At 36.0% G+C, this 20,159-nt stretch overlaps 1 protein-coding gene across 2 annotated transcripts in view; it reads left to right on the forward strand.

The window, feature by feature from the left end:
* Positions 1-20,159, forward strand: part of LOC123530777 (myosin light chain kinase, smooth muscle-like) — a 96,841-nt gene that overhangs the window by 10,651 nt on the left and 66,031 nt on the right. Inside the window, exon 1 of one of the 2 annotated variants that reach the window (XM_053518652.1) lies at positions 9,727-9,947. The exons of the other annotated variant lie outside the window; for it this stretch is intronic. The gene's annotated coding sequence lies outside the window, so the exon portion shown is untranslated. Of the gene's footprint in view, positions 1-9,726; positions 9,948-20,159 lie in introns of those variants that run through there. 2 annotated transcript variants of the gene reach the window in all.

A 20,159-nucleotide genomic window follows, 5' to 3' on the forward strand; every position in this document is an offset into this window, starting at 1 on the left:
GAAAATCAGATTTCTTGGTTAAGTTTTGTGTTTTTTTGTGTCTGACTCTGTGCAGCAAAAAGCATAACTCTGTCCTGCTTTTTGCAAGAATTATGGCCCATTTTGGACTTAGAAAATCTTGGTTAACTTTTGCGTTTAGGTCAACTTTTCTTCTCATCGGTCAAAGCTATTGTTTTAAAGCAGTTAGTCGCCATTAAAAGTTGACTCTGCACAGCAAGTACCGTAACACTACATTGATTTTTGCAGGAATTATGGCTCCTTTTGGACTTAGAAAATCATGGGTAGGACAGTATTGCTATTATAAAGATCAGAATCTGATGAGCATCTTAACCCGCAAGGAGGTGCTCTTGTTATTCATCTGGGTCTAATTTTTATGGATTTCTTTGTTGTGTGTATAGGTGAAATTAAGTGTCAGCAAACAGATAAGAAATCTGATATATTTTATCTTTTTAATTTGAAACTATGAATATTCATGTACTCTTAGAATAGCCATTATTGCCAAAAGTGCCATGGAGATTTGAGTTATAAGTCATTTTTTGATTTTGCTCAACTATTTTGAGGAATAAGTAGAGCTATCCTACTCACGTCGGCGTCACACCTTGTTAAGTTTTAGTACCAGTCTACATTTTGACAAAACCTTTTGAGATAAAGCTTTGAATCTTTCAATACTTGTGTACCATCACCAGGGCCAGCTGTAGGCAAGAGTACATAACTCCATCAAGGATTTTGGCTGAATTATGGCTTTTAACTTACAAATCTTGGTTAAGTTTTTCGAACCAGTTTATGTTTTATGTAAACTGTTTGACATAATTATATGGCATTGAAACTTTTATAACAGCCTCTATCTGTAGGCAAAAGTACATACCTCTGTCAACTATTTTGGCTGAATTATGGCCCTTTTTGGACTTGGAAATCGGTACAATTTTTGTACACGTCCATGTTTTGTCAAAACTATTTGACATGTGGCTTTGAAACTTTGAACACATGCTTATCATTATGTTCTCCATCTGTAGGCAAGAGGACATAAGTCTGTCAACTATTTTAGCTGAATTATGGCCATTTTTAGCACATCTGTTTTTTTTTTTTTTTGAAAAAAATGATGAGTTATTGTCATCACTTGATCGGCGTCGGCGTTGCCTGGTTAAGTTTTATATTTAGGTCAGCTTTTCTCCTAAACTATCAAAGCTATTGCTTTGTAACTTGCAATACTTGTTCACCATCAATAGCTTACCCTGTACAGCAAGAAACATAACTCCATCCTGCTTTTTGCAAGAATTGTGGCCCCTTTTGGAATTAGAAATTCAAATTTATTGGTTAAGTTTTATGTTTAGGTCAACTTTTCTCCTGAATGGTCAAAGCTATAGCTTTGAAACTTGTAACACTTGTTTACCATCATAAGCTGACCCTGTTCAGCAAGAAAGATAACTCCATCCTGCTTTTAGCAAGAATTATGGCCCCTTTTGTACTTAGAAAATATCAGATTTATGGGTTAAGTTTTATGTTTAGGTCAACTTTTCTCCTAAACTATCAAAGCTATTGCTTTGAAAATTGTAACAGTTGTTCACCATCTTAAGCTGACTCTGTTCACCAAGAAACATAACTCCGTCCTGCTTTTTGCAAGAATTATGGCCCCATTTGGACTTAGAAAATCAGATTTCTTGGTTAAGTTTTGTGTTAACTTCAATTTTTCTCCTGAATGGTCAAAGCTATTGCTTTGAAACTTGTAACACTTGTTCACCATCATAAGCTGACTCTGTACAGCAAGAAACATAACTCAGTCCTGCTTTTTGCAAGAATTATGGCCCCTTTTGGACTTAGAAAATATCAGATTTCTGGGTTAAGTTTTGTGTTTAGGTTAACTTTTCTCCTGAATGGTCAAAGCTATTGGTTTAAAACTCAGAGCAGTTATTCGCCATTAAAAGCTGACTCTGCAAAACAAGTACTGTAACACTACATTGCTTTTTGCAAGAATTATGGCCCCTTTTGGATTTAGAAAATCATGGGTAGGACAATATTTCTATTATACAGAGACAAAAAATTAGATGAGCATCTTAACCCGCAAGGCGGTGCTCTTGTTTGACATAGAAATTAGTTAAGTTCGCTTACCATTCCATATTTTGTCTAAACTGTTTGCCTCAAGAACAAATGAAATTTCACACAAGGCATCCTTCTCGTCGACCATTATTTTTACATACCTAAGGTAGAGAACTCTTGGTTGAAACTAATTCAGATTATGGCTCTTATTATGCCCCCCTTCGAAGAAGGAGGGATATATTCTTTTGCAGATGTCTGTCGGTCTGTATGTAGACCAATTCGTTTCCGGATGATAACTCAAGAATGCTTGGGCCTAGGATCATGAAAGTTGATAAGAAGGTTGTTCCACACCAGCAGATGACTCCTACTGGTTTCGAGATCTGTATGTCAAAGGTCAAGGTCACAGTGACCCTGAACAGTTAACGTTTCCGGATGATAACTCAAGAATGCTTGGGCCTAGGATCATGAAAATTGATAGGGAGGTTGGTCATGACCAGCAGATGACCCCTATTGATTTTGAGGTCAGTATGTCAAAGATCAAGGTCACAATGACCCTGAACATTTTAACTGTTTCCGGATGATAACTCAAGATTGCTTGGGCCTACTATCATGAAAGTTCATAGGGAGGTTGGTCATCACCAGCAGATGACCCCTATTGATTTTGAGGTCATAGGTCAAGGTCACAGTGATCAGGAACAGTAAAACGGTTTCCGGGCGATAACTCAAGAACGCTTAGGTCTAGGATCAGGAAAATTGATAGGGAGATTGGTCATGACCAGCAGATGACCGCTATTGATTTTGAGGTCATTAGGTCAAAGTTCAAGGTCATATTGGCCAGGAACAGTTAAACGGTTTCTGGACGATAACTTGAGAACGCTTGGGCCAAGGGTCATGAAAGATGATAGAGAGGTTCATCATGACCAGCAGATGACCCCTATTGATTTTGAGGTCAGTAGGTCAAAGGTCAAGGTAACAGTGACCTGGAACATTTAAACCGTTTCCAGACAATTACTTGAGAAAGATTGGGCATAGGATCATAAAACTTGATAGGGAGGTTGGTCATGACCAGTTGATGACCGCTATAGATTTTGAGGTCAGTGGGCCAAAGGTCAAGGTCACATTGACCCGGAACAGTTAAACCCTTTCCGGACGATACCTTGAGAACGTTGGGCCTAGGATCACAAAACTTAGTAGGGAGGTTGATCATGACCAGCAGATGACCCCTGATAATTTAGAGGTCAATAGGTCAAAGGTCAAGGTTACATTGAACTAGAACAGTAGAACTTTTGTTTACAGTGAACAAATAATTCCTGTTCCTTGTGCAATTACTGAATGCATCAAGGGGGGCATTTCATGTTCAATGAGCTCTTGTTCAACTTAGAAGTTGTTGAACTTACAGACAGCTTTCGTTCAAGTTTTAGCTTGACTGTTTGAAGAATAGGTAGAGCTATTGCTCTCACCCATGCGTCAGTTTCCCCGATTGGGTAAGTCTTGTATGCAAGCTGGTAACTCAGTATCCACTAATCAGAATGAAACTTCACACATTTGTATACTGTGATGTAAGTGCACAGGTTCCTTAATTCGTTTTTTTTTTTGCTGATCTACAAAGTTATGTCCCATTTTGTAATATGTTATCTCATTAAGCATCAAAATAGGAGAAAGTTCTACAATTTAAAATTGTGTTTGTTTTGTGGTTTCATCATTTTAACTTTTTGTGATTTATAAGGCTTTTGAACGGCCAAGCTTCCTTTTGTTCAATACTGCAACTGCTTACCTTGATGCAGCTAGGTTCTTAATTTTGTGGCACCAAAGTTTGTGTTTTTCTTATTAATTGACCTTTTCATGATTCTCATGTAGCTCTAATTAAAATGATGGGATTTCCTGTTTAACTGAACTTTGGTTAGAAACAGACAGGTAGTCCAAATAAACATCTTGATGCCTTTGTTATTTATGTTTTCTATTAGAATCATTAGCAAGGTTAAGAAATATCTGTAACTCTGTTTATATTAACATAGATTTACTACCACATACCATATTGTTTCTGCTGTAGACTTGTTAACATTCAGGCCAGATTTATTTTCCCAATCAAGTGAATTAGAAAATTATCCAACCTGTAGTGCATGAAAAAAGTCCTGTCTGGTTAATGTGATCCCAAAACTGATTAGGTTTTTAGCTCACCTGAGCCAAAGGCTCATGATGAGCTTTTGTGACTGCGCAATGTCTGTCTTGTGTCGTGTGTCCGTCAACATTTTCTTAGAAAATCTTTTTCTTGAAAACCACTGGGCAGAACTACACCAAACTTCACAGGAATGATCCTTGGATGCCCCCCTTTCAAAATTGTTCAACGAATTGAATTCCATGCAGAACTCTGGTTGACATGGCAACCGAAAGGAAAAATTTTAAAATCTTCTTGTCCAAAACAGCAAGGCGTTGATATTTGGCATGTGACATAATCTAATGGTCCTCTATGAAAATTGTTCAAATTATGCCCCTGGGGTGAAAAGAGGTCCCACGGCAGTCCCAAGTTTTACATAGACTTATACAGGAAAAAACTTTAAAAATCTTCTTGTCTGAAATTACAAGACCTAGGCCTTTGATATTTGGTATGTAGCATTGCCTTGTGGTTCTCTACCAAGATTATTCTAATTAATACCCTTGGGTAAAAAGAGTCCCTGCCCCGGGGGTCCTAAGTTTTATATAGACTTTTATATATAGGAAAAATTTTTAAAAATCTTCTTGCCTGAAACTGCAAGGCCTAGGCTTTTGATATTTGGTATGTAGCATTGCCTAGTGGTCCTCTACAGAAATTATTCAAATTATACTCCAGGGGTGAAAGGAGGTCCTGTCCTGGGGGTCCCAAGATTTACATAGACTTATATAGGAAATATTTTTAAAAATCTTCTTGTCTGAAAGTTCAAGGCCTAGGCCTTTGATAATTGGTATGTAACATTGTGTAGTGGACCTCTAACGAGATTGATCAAATTATGCCCCTTGGACTGAAAAGAGGCCCCACCCTGTGGGTCACTTGTTATATGAGTTATATAGGAATAAATACTTAAAAAATTATCAGATCATATTTTCTAGACTGCTTAATTATAATTACCTGATGACCCCAAGTGATTAGGGGTCACTTGACTGTGACCTTGACCTATTTTCTTGTTGTTTTTTTTTAAGATACAGCCTTGAAATTTGGATGACATACCATATTTTCACGTATTAAGGCCCTCCCTTTAATTAACGCCCCCCCACCCGTTTTGGAGGGAAAAAAAGTCAACAAGAACGAAAAAAAAAATCACCTACCTCATTTTTATAAGTCAACATAATAAGTAATTTACAGTATGTATCCAGTGTATTAAGAAATAAACACACTTTTAAACAGTCTATGTACCGTAAATCCAAAACGTTTATACTAAGTACGGTACGTATCCAATCATCAAATAGAAAATTAAATGGTAAATCCATTTTTGATTTGTTTTTGCACCACCCGCGCACAAGCTTCCTGTCGACTTTAAACAAATTTGCGGCGAAGTGTTAACCTTTTCTTCGTCAGTTTTAATAACTTTTAATTTAAAAGCTGGCACATAAGCAGCGTGTCAAACCACTGGCATTGTGTATTGCTACCCGCATGTACTAAGGAAAATATTATTGGAGTACACAGCTGTTTGGGTATGATGACGTAATGTGTAATGTCGCTAGCGTGTCACGGAATACATGAGGTACCGTATTTAAACGCATAATTTTAAGACACACTGCATTAAATTGGATGCCAAATAATTACGTTTTGGGGGAATTAAACAACACAGAAACACTTTACAGTTGGTTTGAACGATGTTTTTAAGTTTTGTAAAAATTTTCATTTTTTATTTTTTTACCTCAAATGAACCCCCCTCTTTGGAAAATGTAACGCCCCCGGGGGCGTATATTCGGGAAAATACGCTATACAGTTTTGCACACCGATCTTAAAACTGACTTTCAGTGACCATGAATGTGACCTACTCACCTACTTTCTAATATTTTAGCATCAGTTTGCCATGTTAAACATGTGGCTCATATTACTCAGGTGAGCGATTCAGGATCATCATGACCCTCTTGTTATTAAAACTTCTTTTCTTTTCTGTTGTTTATTGGGTACCTTCTGTTTTGTATGACACAATAGTTCTGGAATAGTTTAAGGATTATTCATGAACTGTTCATGAATTTCTCAACAGGGATGATTTTACCATAGTACAGTTGATAATGAGTATATATTTTGTTCTCGGATCAAAAACAAAAATCATTCATTATCGTTTTTTTATGCCCCTGAAGGTGGGCATATTAAAATCGCCATCCATGTGTCTGTCCAACCGTCCATGCGTTTTTGCATCCATGTAAATTCTTGTCTGGGCTGTAACTTTCAGGTACCAAAAAAAAGGACATAATTTCTCACTTCCATTGCTAAATAAACAAATATTATAAGTCCATCCTACACACAGTATATCAGACATGTGGTAAATATTTAGGTTCCACTCCCTGGGGGAATCTAGGAAACTGATGATTTTTGATTACATTGAGGATATCCTCATTTAGGAGGCTAAACAATTTCTCGCCCTGTAATCTGGACTCATTTAGGTGCTATCTGTATCCACCAGCTGGGGATCAAGGTGATCAGTAAATATTTGTTTGGTTCTCAGAAATATTTGTACAAAGGGATAAAGGATATGGTGGATGCACAGTTTTCTGCAGACTGTTTGATTTATACATATTGTATTGATATGCTTTCACTTTATTCTAATAAACAGGGGAAAATCTTTAATCTTTCCAAAGTATTCTGATACAGGAATTGTAACAAAAATTTATGTATGATTTCCTTTACATGCGTAAGAGCTCATACCCTTGTCAGTTTGTTTCTATGGCAGCTAAAAATTAAATAAACAGATTAGATAACAACTGATTGGATTGTCTAGCAGCTTTGAGATTTCATTCCCAGGCAAGGCTTGAACCCATATCAGTGAGGAAGAAGTACGTACTGTTCAAAGACAGAAATCTTAACTCACAGGTACAATATATAAGAGCACTGACAGATTAAATAGAGGAAATACGTTTTGGAAAAACAGTTTTGAACCCAACAAAACAAAACAGTGAGGTATGAGGCCCTGTGATAGTAAAGAAAATGCCAGGCATGCTTCTAATTATTTCTGCACCTGTTAACTAATGAGCCATATTCTGCCTACTGATGAGCCATGTGGCTGGGCAAATCTCTTTATTGTGAAATGACCTTAAACAATTATTTTGCCAAGGTAAATCAAAGGTGAATCATACTGCTGTAACAAAGAATTATATTTTATGACCTATTTAACACAAAGTGCATTGTTCCATAAGCTAACTGTAAATAGCAAAAACCCTTGAGGGGAAAAACAATCAATACTATTGATTACAGTATGTTTTTACGGTACTAGTAATGTTTTTGTAGTAGAATGATCAGTCAGCTTGCAGGGGGTGTGGGATGCTGCTGTTGTTTAGGTAATAAACTAGCCATTAGACAGTAAAGTGTTCTTAAGTTTTATCACCAAGCACTGAACACTAGTCGGGATATCAGCGGCGACTGGGAATCGAACCAAGACCTCTGGCGTTGTAGTCCAACCTGCTAACAGAAGCCATTCTATTTTTGGAAATTTTCTCAACTTATCATTATGACATTGGAAATAAGACATCACCAGAATTGAAATACAGTGCAACCTCTGTAGAGCAACACCCTCTGGGAGATACAAATATTGACTGTTATGTAGAGGTTGTTGTTCTGGAGAGGTAAATTTGATAATATATTTCAGCTTGGGGAAATTTTGATGATGTTGTTATAAAGAGGATTTTGCTTGAGAGAGGGCCGTTCCGTAGAGGTTGTACTGTATATATATAAAAAAAATGTAAGTGAGAAATATACCAGTCTAGTTAATTACAAAAATCTGCCAAAATGACATTGTTTAGATTTTGATTATCCAGCACTTCAAATTTATTCAAGTTTCTCTGCAGGAAAAAAATTATATCCTTGTAAGTCATAAAGCTTTTGTACTTTGTTCTTGATGTAATCTCAGCTGGAGTATATAACATCACATGTTGATAATTATATAGAGTGGGACACAGTATAAAACAACTTGGTTTCATTTTATCAATCTTTGTCAGCAGTAAAATTTGTTGAAATTCATTGAAAACTTCTGATGCTTGACCGCGGTGTCAAAGTTTTTTCGGTAACGTGTTGGATTTTAGCGTGATTTTATTGACGGAGGTTGAAGTTACAATAGAGTAATTATGTCAAACTAACCAATATTTCTATACGCCTTTAATTTTCTCAATGAATTTCTTAAAAGGTACAAATTACTTGGGTATTTAAAGGTACTGTATTAAATATTGTGTTTGTTTACATTTTTGCTCTTCTTCACTTGTTCTTGATTTAGTTCTTTGTAATAGTGAGTAAGGACAAGTTTTCATTCCAAGCATTATTTAAGAAATTTAGTTTATTGTAGACATTGAGAAGTAACTTGGATGTTAAAATTTTAAAATAAAAATTTGATTAAAAGGGAATTTAACTTTTCAGCTAACCCTGAACTTCAGGAATCAGCTTTTTTATGCCCCCGAAGGGAGGCATATAGTTTTTGAACCGTCGGTCTGTTGGTCTGTCAGTCTGTCGGTCTGTCAGTCTGTCGGTCTGTCCGCATTTTTCGTGTCCGGTCAATATCTTTGTCATCGATGGATGGATTTTCAAATTATTTGGCATGAATGTGTACCACAGTAAGACGACGTGTCGCGCGCAAAACCCAGGTCCGTAGCTCAAAGGTCAAGGTCACACTTAGACATTAAGGGTTATTGCATTGATGGGCGTGTCCGGTCCATATCTTTGTCATCGATGGATGGATTTTCAAATAACTTGGCATGAATGTGTACCACAGTAAGACGACGTGTCGTGCGCAAGACCCAGGTCCGTACCTCAAAGGTCAAGGTCACACTTAGACATTAAGGGATAGTGCATTTATGGGCGTGTCCGGTCCATATTTTTGTCATCAATGGATGGATTTTCAAATAACTTGGCATGAATGTGTACCACTGTAAGACGATGTGTCGCGCGCAAGACCCAGGTCCGTATCTCAAAGGTCAAGGTCACACTTAGACATTAAGGGATAGTGCATTGATGGGCGTGTCCGGTCCATATCTTTGTCATCGATGGATGGATTTTCAAATAATTTGGCATGAATGTGTACCACAGTAAGACAACGTGTCATGCGCAAGACCCAGGTCCGTAGCTCAAAGGTCAAGGTCACACTTAGATGTGTCCGGTCCATATCTTTGTCATTCATGCATGGATTTTAAAATAACTACGCATAAATGTGTGACACAGTAAGACGACGTGTCCGGTCCATATCTTTGTCATTCATGCATGGATTTTAAAATAACTACGCATAAATGTGTGACACAGTAAGACGACGTGTCGCGCGCAAGACCCAGCTCCGTAGGTCAAAGGTCCTAAACTCGAACATCGGCCATAACTATTCATTTAAAGTGCCATCGGGGGCATGTGTCATCCTATTGAGACAGCTCTTGTTTTTACAACATTTTGACTACTTATGGTCATACTGGGCAAATTTTCAGCTTCTGAAGTCTTGAAGAAATAGTCCAGTAACCTTGAGCACGAGGAAATAGTCCAGTCACCTTGAGCACGAGAAAATAGTCCAGTCATCTTGAGCACGAGGAAATAGTCCAGTCACCTTGAGCACGAGAAAATAGTCCAGTCATCTTGAGCACGAGGAAATAGTCCAGTCACCTTGAGCACTAGGAAATAGTCCAGTCACCTTGAGCACGAAGAAATAGTCCAGTCACCTTGAGCACGAGGAAATAGTCCAGTAACCTTGAGCACGAGGAAATAGTCCAGTCATCTTGAGCACAAGGTAATAGTCCAGTCACCTTGAGCACGAGGAAATAGTCCAGTCACCTTGAGCACCAGGAATTGTAGAGACCACTGTTGAATATCTGTTCTATCCTTTCATCACTAAACCTCCCTAACCCTAACCCATCAGTAGCATCAGTTATTAAGACTTGTCAGCGAAACCTTTGAAATTCATGCAAAAATGGTATCAAATTGTGCAATTCAGAGAATATTACCCTGCTTTCAGAAATATCTGATTGATCATCCTGATGTAATAAAATTGACTTCTGTGAAGGATTCAGAGGTTTTCCTCCTGCATCTGATCTAGTTTATTGGTATAGGGATGTCACATTTGGGGACCAGAAATCTAATTTCCAATGAAACATGCCAGATAAAAACTAAAGATCAATATTTCCCAGAGTGCCTTTAAAAAGGGGCTGTATTGAATTTCTTTCTTGATCTTGATGGACTGGTTGATGCAGCTATACAATTGAGATTATTGCAAAAGCTAAAATTTAATTGCATATCAGAGTGGTAATCCCTGATTGCTTTTTAATTAACATTGAACATTAGCTTGAGTTTCATTAAAAGGATTTAAGGTTGGAAAAAAAGAGTTAAAAAGGTTAGTGATTCTTGTTTCTGTGTAACAAATCAGTTTTTGGCTAAGGCATGTATTAGAAGCATAATTGTTTCTGGTGTTTGTGTGTGATCTATGCATTATCTTTTGAGTGAATGTAGAAATGTGTTTTTTATTGAAAGGAAGAAACAAAACTTCTAGCAAAGGAAAAGTATAAATATATTAATATGCAAGAAACTGTTTGTTTAGCTTTTGTTCCAGTATTGTTTTATGTTTCTGTGTGCTGTTTTCTTATCAAACCATAATTGGGCCTTACCAGGCATTAATGTTTTTAATAAGGTCATTGATTATGAAGTAATTTTACTTTTTAAACTTTTGATCATTAAAGCATTTATAAAGTCAACTTCATCATGCATCTGTGTTTTGAAAAGCCAGTACTTTACCCCGGTTTATGTACCTGCCTTGATTAAGGTCCATTACTAAGGGGAAGTGAGTTGGCAATTTTTTTCATAGCCAGTGCATAGGCTTCTGCAAGACACTAAATAATGAAGATTGGCAGGTCAAAATTTACAGAAGGTCTTTGGAACTCAAAGAAATGTATGTGTATTATGTTGAAATTTCAATGAATCAACAGAATGACCCCCCAGGTCTTTTTAACTTTCTTCATACTTCATAGAAAAATAATTGTACATATACTGCGATTTATTTTGAATTTCTACATACCAACTTTCATTTTCCAATAAAATGAAATAGTTTCTGTGCTTTTTAAAAGAAATTGAAATGTTCACTTTCCTTAGTATTTGACCTTTAAAAATCTCTCCTTGAAATATTGTTTTAAAATGTAAATTATTATGACATTTAAAATGAACAAATTTTCTTCTCTAAAAGGGCTGAATACAAACATCGTTTCCATCTAACTAGAAGCAGTGTAAGACTGTTAAAGCTGTGATCATAATTTCAGGCAATAGTCGGAATTAGGGATGAATTTGTTTCAGTGTAATATAATGCTTGAAGTTGCAAGACCCTTTCCTTATAATTGATCTATTTGTTGAGACTTAAAGGCAGACTTGAGAATTTGTCGACTTTTCCCCTTAATTTTGCCTCGCTGGCTGCATGACAATGATGGAAAAAGAATTTGCTTCATTCTAATGTTTCAGAAATTTTGGTTATTCTAGTATTGCAGGATAGTAGGGTCTCAAGGCTTTTAACTGGATTTCATTGTTTTTTGGGAAAGAAAATAGAAATGGTACCTCAGCTAGGTCTCAAGGCTTTTAACTAGATTTCGTTGTTTTGTAGGGATGAAAATGGAGATCTGATGGTAGTGTCTAAAGGCTTTTAACTGTATTTCATTGGTTTGTAGGGATGAAAATGGAGATCTGATGGTAGTGTCTAAAGGCTTTTAACTGTATTTCATTGGTTTGTAGGGATGAAAATGGAGATCTGATGGTAGTGTCTAAAGGCTTTTAACTGTATTTCATTGGTTTGTAGGGATGAAAATGGAGATCTGATGGTAGTGTCTAAAGGCTTTTAACTGTATTTCATTGGTTTTGGGAATAGAAATGGAAATGGTACCTGGGTCTCAAGGCTTTTATCTTAAGATTTCATTGTTTTGTAGGGACGAAAATGGAGATGGAAGGGTCTAAAGGCTTTTAACTTGATTTCATTTTGGGAATGAAAATGGAGATAGTACGGTCTTTCACTGTATACTATGACGGCTTCCACAAATGTCTTGTTCTTTTGTGCCATTGGGACCACAGCTGTATCTACAGCTGTAAAATGCTTTGTTTGAATTTTTGTATACTATAATATATTTAAAATTCAAACTTTGAAGATTCGTGTATTAAAACAGTTTCATTAAAAAGAATATAGATCTTTCAGTTTTGACAGTTTAATATTCCTCAGTGATGGAAACCTTTTTCGGAAGGGTCATTGTGTAGGGAATAAAACAATATTATGACAAGACTAATAGCAAAAATGCTGCCCAAAACTATTTCCTAGAAAGCTGTTAAGGCTATAGGTTTTCCAGCTGTCTATTTTGTGTCAGTTTTAATGATTAAGCATTACATTATATTGTCAGTCTGTTGTCATAATAGAGCAGTCATAAATGATAACTGAGAAACAGGCGGTATTGAAAATAAATTAGTAACAGACCAAAAAAGAGAGAGAGAGAGAGAGAGTCTAAGTTTTTGAGCAGTTATGAAGTTATGGCAAGAATAATGGTGTTGTATGAAGAAATCATTATTGCTTTAGTTCAGTACGTTGGATAAGGACTTTTTCATGAACTATAGAATTATATATGAAGTTATTTCCCTTGGAATCTGATAGCTGTTAATTTTCATCAAGCCCGCTTGCAGATGCAAAGACATAGTTGTAAAAATGGCTGTCGGTGTGTATGCATCAGTGCTTGCATGTATCTGTCCGTCCGTCCAGATTTGTTTGTTGGGACCATAACTTTGACATGCATGGAGCAATCGTGTTTATATTTGGCATGAATGTTAACCTCAGGTTCCTATCTCAAAGGTCAAGGTCACAGTTGGAGGTCAAAGGTTATGTCAAATCTTATTCGGCCCATAACTTTGACATGCATTGAGGAATCCTGTTAATATTTTGCATGAATGCTTAATGAGACTGACTCTTAACTCAAAGGCCAAGGTCAAAGTAATGGGTCAAAAGGCGGGTTCGACATTTTGCCCATGGGCATCTAGTACAGGTTAATTGAGATAAGTTGAAAGTCTGCAGTGTTCTGGTAGTATTTCATTTGTAAAAAGATGAGAATTATGGTATTTAATATTTTGCAACAAAAATGCAAGACATCAGAATATTGCATGGAAAGTATCTTCAGGGTTTTTAACGTCTAACTTTTTGTATGTACGAACCCGACCAAGTACAGGCATAATTTATGTTATTAAAGAATAAAGTAGAACTAGTAATTATCAGTTGTGTGAACTGGTTCTCAGTATAAATGGAATCACTTTATTATAGGTTAAATTGATACAGTTTATTGAAAGTTTTTGTATCAGCCTATTGGCCAATTATATTAGAAGAAAAAATATGTTTTGTAGCCTTTTCTGGTTCAGCGAACACCTTTTTAGCTCATCTGATTTTTTGAAAAAAAATGATGAGTTATTGTCATCACTTGAGCGGTTGTCGGCGTCTGCGTCGGCGTCGGTGTCTGCGTCGGCGTTGCCTGGTTAAGTTTTATGTTTAGGTCAGCTTTTCTCCTAAACTATCAAAGCTATTGCTTTGAAACTTGGAATACTTGTTCACCATCATAAGCTGACCCTGTATAGCAAGAAACATAACTCCATCTTGCTTTTTGCAAGATTAATGGCCCCTTTTGTACTTAGAAAATATCAGATTTCTTGGTTAAGTTTTATGTTTAGGTCAACTTTTCTCCTAAACTATCAAAGCTATTGCTTTGAAACTTGGAATACTTGTTCACCATCATAAGCAGACCCTGTACATCAAGAAACATAACTCCATCTTGCTTTTTGCAAGATTTATTGCCCCTTTTGGACTTAGAAAATCAGTTTTCTTGGTTAAGTTTTATGTTTAGGTCAGCTTTTATCCTAAACTATCAAAGTTATTGCTTTAAAACTTGCAACACTTGTTCACCATCATAAGTTGACCCTGTATAGCAAGAAACATAACTCCGTCCTGCTTTTTGCAAGATTTATGGCCCCTTTTGGACTTAGAAAATATCAGATTTCTTGGTTAAGTTTTATGTTTAGGTCAACTTTTTCTCTTAAACTATCAAAGCTATTGCTTTGAAACTTGCAACACTTGTTCACCATCATAAGCTGACCCTGTACAGCAAGCAACATAACTCCATCCTGCTTTTTGCAATAATTATTGCCCCTTTTGGACTTAGAAAATCATTTTCTTGGTTGAGTATTATGTTTAAGTCAACTTTTTTCATAAACTATCAAAGCTATTGCTTTAAAACTTGCAACAGTTTTTCACCATCATAAGTGGACACTGTACATCAAGAAACATAACTCTATCCTGCTTTTTGCGAGAATGATGGCCCTTTTTAGACTTAGAAAATCATGGGTAGGACAATATTTCTATTACACAAAAAAAATCAGATGAGCATCAGCACCCGCAAGGCGGTGCTCTTGTTTCTGTCTTTTAACTGTAAATTTTCGGTACCAGCATTAGATACACTTATTGAATGCTGTAGGGTTATTCTTCTGGTTTGTGTATTCAAATTGCTTGGTCTTGGAATAGAAAATTATGAATAATCGACCATTTGGTATCAGAGATGGAGTTGTTGATAGTTATTCCTATGATTTATGGACGAGCAATCAGTCATTAGTATACAGACTGTGGATATAGTGTAAACAATATCTTTTTTTGACAATAACAATTTGTTTTGTAGGGTAAAAGGAACAGGCATGTCATGATAATACAGAAATATGTATAAAAATATGCATTTTTGGTGCAGATATTCTGTCATCGACTTTTAAGCATTGTATTATTCTTCCAATTAAAGATTGATTGCATATTTCTTGATGCATTAAGCTTGTGATCTTTTTATGACACTTACAAATGATATACATTATGTTCTTTAAATTATCTGTTGTAAATGTGACAGCCTACATTAACATGATATCACCACTGATGTCTCTAAGCAGTCTTTGGTCCTGTTGAAGATGAAAATAGAAAATTTATACATGTAATGAATATATATAACTATACTGGTTGGGAACCATTTTCCGGACACATTTTCATATTTCAGCTCCATTATTCCCTAAAAAAATATTTAACATAAATGAAGCCCACACTGCACAAACTTCAGCTCCTTCCACATCCGATGTTGTAATCAGCATCGCGTTGTTACGTAAAATATGGGTTCCATGGGGCCTCAAATGGGGTCACTAAAATAAGTTATTTTTCCTGTCAGGTAAACCACTATCAGGACAAATATTTTGACAGTGTTTTGTTGTTAATTTGATATCAAAATAAGTAATTAAACTATTTCTACACATTTCTTTATCATTCATCTCTTCAAAACTGCACATGAAACATAACCCGACATTCAGTAGCAGCTACGAAAGCAAATTAGTGCAAAAATCGACAGCCCTGCATTTTACGTAACTTTTAGCGTGAAATTAAAAGTAGAACATGTTATCAGCTGACAATCATTATGTAGTTTGATTATTTCTTCCCCACTTGATACCTCGGCATGTGTGAACTACTGCGCATGCGCAATGCTATCTTCATGCCCCGTTAAGACAGAAAGTTGTTTTGTAAATGGTGGTGAGTTATCATCAAAAACCCAAACATTATACAGCCTTATAAAATAGTGGTTTGTTGTAGACATGAAGAACAAACATCTAAATGATCTAGATGAAACAATCACATGAATAACAACGAAATAAAGCGGATATTACATGTGTCCGGAAACTGGTCCTGTCCGGAAAATGGCTCCCAGCCAGTACAGAATTTTGTTTGTTTCATCGACTTGTGCTGCAGTTCCTGCTATGTTAAAACATTTGAACTGGGTCATTTCACTTTTGCAGTTTTAACTATCACCATTTTAAAACAACATTTTGAGATGCTTGAATTCTTTACATTATACATTTTGTATTTGTATTATTTTGGACAAGTATTATTGATTTAGGGAGTAATCTAGTAAAAGATATAAAATCATTTTATCCCAAATTGATATATTCCGATAAGAATGATTACAAGTTTATGATAAAATCATTTTACCTTTTTTGTGCATGTGTGTGTTTGGGTGGGGGTGGGTAGGCGGTTAGGGCACTTACAGTTACCCTTGTCCGTCCATCCATCAGTAAGTTTGTTTGGATTTGTGTCAAACACGTCTCGAAAAGTAATGGATGCACAGTCATCAAATGTCACAGGATTGTTATTTAGCATGGAAAGTTGTGCAGCTGGAGTTTTAATTGGGATCTCACACAGCCAGCCCAGAGTTATGGCCCTTGACTTAGGCAAAAATATGCGTAAAAAGGGTCTAAGTTTGTGTCACATGTTATACTTTTTGAGATACATGATGTATGTCAAAAAGTATTTGACTCAGGATTATGAAACATTTCAGGAATATTATTCAGCATGTGAAGTTGTGCACCCGCACAGGTTTTGTTATTGTTATGCATAAAAGGGTATAAAAGTTTTGTCACATATAATCTCAAAAGTATTTGACCTTGGGTCATGAAACATCATAGGAATATTATTCGTCAAAATAAGTTGTGCACCAGAGATTTTGTTCTGGATTTCTGTCAGTCAGACAAGAGTTATGGCCCATGACTTAGTTAAAAATATGCAGAAAGGGCATACGTGTTATCTAAAAGTATTTGAACCGGGATTATGAAACGTTGTGGGAATGTTATTCAGCATGACTTTGAAGTTGTGCACCTGCAGTTTTGTATGAGATATCAGTCAGGCAGGCCAGAGTTATGGCCTTTGACTTAATCAAAAATATGCATAAAAGGGTATAAAAGTTTGTGTCACATATAATCTCAAAAAGAATTTGAAACATCATAGGAGTGAAGTTGTTCACCAGGGATTTTGTTCCGGATTTCTGTCTGTAGAACCAGAGTTATGGTCCTTGATTGTCAAAAATATGCATATAGGCCATAATGTTTTTATCGCATGTATATCAAAAAGTATTTGACCTAGAGTCATGAAACATAAGAGAATTGCTATTTAATATGTGAAGTTGTTCACCTGTGTTCTCTTTGGGATTTTTTCCAGTTAGGCCAGAGTTATAGTCCTTCACTTAGTGAAAAATACACATAAAGTGCGTAAAAAATTGTGTTGCATATATCTAAAAAAATATTTCACTCTAAGGGTCATGGAACGGTTCATGTACATTGACAGGAGTAGGGGTGGGGGTGGGATGCTCCTGTGTCCTATGGACACACATCTAGTTTTAGGTAAAATTACTTTCACTGGCATATCATGATGCCAGCAGGTATTGACCAAAACCAAAATACAGAGATTTTCACAATAGCAAGAAAGTTGGAATAACAAAATTCCAAGTTTTGTTTTGCTCATCATATTATTTTGATATTGATAGAGAAAGAAGAATTCAAACTGTACGCACTGGGAGATTCATTTTGTAGTTTTTTTTATGGCATCTGTAATCTGTGGCATCAAGGTGTTTTTAGCGTTTGATCATCTTGGAGATTTACATTACTGTTTTATGAGTGAGAAAACAGGTAAACTCCTGTTATTCTAAGGAATTGCTGTGTTGTAGCTCAACTTTTACATTGGTATTCAAGTTAGTTTTGTTGTGTTTTAAACGAAAGTTTTAGAATTGTCATTTCCACATAGGCATTCTCAAAACCATCGTCATGATCATAATTTGTACTGTTGACCAGCCTATAGTTAAACACAATGTCATTATTTTGCTGGGCTGAAGTAAAAACTTGAAGAAAAAAATATGTAAATTATTAAATAATATTTCCCCTGAGAAAAAGGTTCATGAACTTCATGAACAAATTCATGAAATAGTTCATGAATAAATATTCATGATAGTCAGAATTTATGTTTCATGAATTTTGATATTCATGAACATGAACTTGTTCATGAATTAAAAATAATACATGAACATGTTCATGAATATTGAAATTCATGAAACATAAATTTTGATTCTCATGAATATTTATTCATGAATTTTAATTCATGAAGAAGTTCATGAATATCGAAATTCATGAAACATAAATTTTGATTTTCATGAATTTTAATTCATGAACATTGAAATTCATGAAACATAAGTTTTGATTTTCATGAACTTTTATTCATGAACTATTTTTGTAAAAAAAACACACATAAAACAGGTTTCATGCACTTATTCATGAACTAGTCAAGGTCACCTGGTAGGAGTGTTACACTATGAAACATGAGAGATCTGCATGTGATGGAATTCTTTGAACAATTTCGGTAGAAAAATTCCTGTATAAAAGGTTCATTAACATTGGCCTAGTTGTTCCAGAGAGGTTGTTTAAAAGAAATGGTAGGACGAACAGACAGCGATCCTTACTAGCTCAACCTGGCACCTTGTGCAAGGTAAGCTAAAAGTAAATTTCTGAACTGGCGACTGACCATTTGCAACATTCTAACTAAGCACAGAGTCTTAAAGAGTACAATTTACAAAACTGAAGAATGCTATGGTTCACAACAAAGATTTATTATGACCCCCTTCGAAGAAGGAGGGGTATATTGTTTTGCAGATGTCGGTCGGTCGGTCGCTCGGAATGTAGACCAGTCCGTTTCCGGATGATAACTGAAGAACGCTTGGGCCTAGGATCATGAAAGTTGATAGGGAGGTTGATCATCACCAGCAGATGACCCCTATTGATTTTGAGGTCTGTATGTCAAAGGTCAAGGTCCCAATGACCCTGAATAGTAAAACGGTTTCAGGATGATAACTCAAGAACACTTGGGCCTAGGATCATGAAAGTTGATAGGGAGGTTGGTAATGACAGCAGATGACCCCTATTGATTTTGAGGTCAGTATGTTAAAGGTCAAGGTCACAGTGACCCTGAACAGTAAAACGGTTTCCGGATGATAACTCAAGAATGCTTAGGCCTAGGGTCACGAAAGTTGATAGGGAGGTTGGTCATGACCAGCAGATGACCCCTATTGATTTTGAGATCAGTATGTCAAAGGTCAAGGTCGCAGTGACCAGAAACTGTAAAATGGTTTTCAGGCAATAACTCGAGAACGCTTGGGCCTAGTGTCAGGAAAATTGATATTAGGTTGGCCATGACCAGCAGATGACCCCTATTGATTTTGAGGTCATTAGGTCCAGGGGTCAAATTTAACAATAATTTGTACTAGCTGAAACTAGCTAGTGCCCTTTTTGATCACTAGCTAAAATGAAAAGCTACTGGCTAAAGTTACTAATATTTAATTACTCTATTAATATTTTACTGGCCAAAACTTAATGATTGATCTCTGTTAGTAGCAAGTCACAAACAAACATGTTTTCTATTAGCTTAAAATAGCTTTTGCCATTTTTGTTGAACAATAAAATATCATAAACATAAATGATAACATTCCTTTCATGAAGAAAAATGTGTACCTTCAAAACAATTATAAAGTTTATTAAAGCTCTGAAGACATTTGCTTGTTATATTATTAACTAGCTGAAATTAGCTAGTACATTTCAAACCCACTAGCTATTTTAAAATTCCACTAGCATTTAGCTTGTATGCTTGTCTAAATTTGAACCCTGAGGTCAAAGGTCAAGGTCACATTGGCCAGGAACAGTTAAAATGGTTTCTGATCTTCTTGTCCAAAACCATAAGGCCTAAGGCTTTGATATTTGGTATGTAGCAAAATCTAGCAGTTCTCTACCAAGTTTGTTCAGATTATTTCCCTGGGGACAAATATGGCCCCACCCCGGAGGTCAAATGGTTTATATAGACTTATATAGGAAATAACTTTGAAAAACCTCTTGTCCAAAACCACAGGGCCTAGGGCTTTGATATTTTTGTATATGACATCATCTGGTGGTCCTATACTAAGATTATTCAAATTATTCCCCTAGGGTCAAATATGGATCCGCCCTGGGGGTCACATGGTTTTCATAGACTTATTTCGGGAAAAAACTTTGAAAATCTTCTTGTCCAAACCACAAAGACTGTGGCTTTGATATTTTGTAATGTAGCATCATTTAGTGG

Source organism: Mercenaria mercenaria, chromosome 11 (genome assembly GCF_021730395.1).
Source record: "Mercenaria mercenaria strain notata chromosome 11, MADL_Memer_1, whole genome shotgun sequence".
Lineage (NCBI taxonomy): Eukaryota > Metazoa > Mollusca > Bivalvia > Venerida > Veneridae > Mercenaria > Mercenaria mercenaria.